Source organism: Schistocerca cancellata, chromosome 5 (assembly GCF_023864275.1).
Source record: "Schistocerca cancellata isolate TAMUIC-IGC-003103 chromosome 5, iqSchCanc2.1, whole genome shotgun sequence".
Taxonomy (NCBI): Eukaryota; Metazoa; Arthropoda; class Insecta; order Orthoptera; family Acrididae; genus Schistocerca; species Schistocerca cancellata.
This window is the reverse complement of record NC_064630.1, coordinates 525,038,136-525,039,666: the sequence shown is the minus strand read 5'-3', so window position 1 is coordinate 525,039,666 and position 1,531 is coordinate 525,038,136.

The following is a 1,531-nucleotide window of genomic DNA, read 5'->3' as shown; positions in this document are numbered from 1 at the left end:
GCGTGTGTGTGTGCGTACCATAATTTCCAATACAATGTAGCCTGCCCCCTACGTTTTTTCTATACCAGTGGATACTGACGATATTGGTGTCCACTATTATTTTCTATTGGCTTTATTAGTTTCACGGACGAAACAGTCAGGTCGTTTACATCCGTAAGACGTTCTTGGCCACACTGCACGCAGTTACAGCGCTGCCGAGCCTATTTTTTTTTTTTAAATTGCGTTTCTACTAACTATATTGGTGGGACTAAGTTTTGCCACATACATTTTTATCTTGAAGTGGGATGAGGAACCGCAAGCCGTCCGCCAATTGCAGCATTTTTTTCACCTTGTATATCGCTAACAGTCAAATGATCTAGTTTGATACTGACAGCATTTTCGGCGCAGTTGACTTACTTCTTAAGCCCCTTTTAATTGAGTGACTTTTTTGTCTCACTTGACTACTTGTGGCAACTGAGTCTACTGCGGCGCCCCTGGCGTATTATTCCTGTATTGAGTCGCGACTGTCACGAGTGGTCACTTCTGTTTACAAGTCAGTGACAAAATTATCTGTGTTGTGGGAGCTGTCTCCTCCGCAGTTTGGCATTTGAAAGCTTGGAGGTATCCCCACTCAAAGAATGGGTCTTTTGTAGTTACATCTTATTGACACACACTATGTGATCAAAAGTATTCGGACACCTGGCTGAAAATGACTTGAAAGTTCGTGGCGCCCTCCATCGGTAATGCTGGAATTGAGTATCGTGTTGGCCCACCCTTAGCCTTGATGACAGCTTCCAGGGTCAGGGATTTTCTCTGCCTCGTGATGACTGGGTGCTGTGTGCTGTCCTTAGGTTAGTTAGGTTTAAGTAGTTCTAAGTTCTAGGGGACTGATGACCATAGATGTTAAGTCCCATAGTGCTCAGAGCCATTTGAACCATTTTTGACAGCTTCCACTCTCGCAGGCATACGTTCAGTCAGGTGCTGGAAGGTTTCTTGGGGAATGGCAGCCCATTCTTCACGGAGTGCTGCACTGAGGTGAGATAACGATGTCGGTCGGTGAGGCCTGGCACGAAGTCGGTGTTCCAAAACATTCTAGAGGTGTTCTATAGGAGTCACCTTAGGACTGTGTGCAGGCTGGTCCATCACAGGGATGTTACTGTCGTGTAACTACTCCGCCACATGCCATGTTGAAAGATATAATCGCCATCCCCGAATTGCTCTTCTACAATGGGAAGCAGGAAGGCTCTTGAAACATCACTGTAGGCATGTGGTGTGATAGTGCGACGCAAAACAACAAGGGGTGCAAGCCCCCTCCATGAAAAACACGACCACAACAGAACACGACGGCCTCGGATTTTTGCTGTTGGCACTACACACGCTGGCAGATGACGTTCACAGGGCATTCGCCATACCCACACCCTGCCATCGGATCGCCACATTATGTACCGTGATTCGTCACTCCACACAACGTTTTTCCACTGTTCAGTCGTCCAATGTTTACGGTCCTTACACCGAGCGAGTCCTCGTTTGGCGTTTACCGGCGTGATGTGTG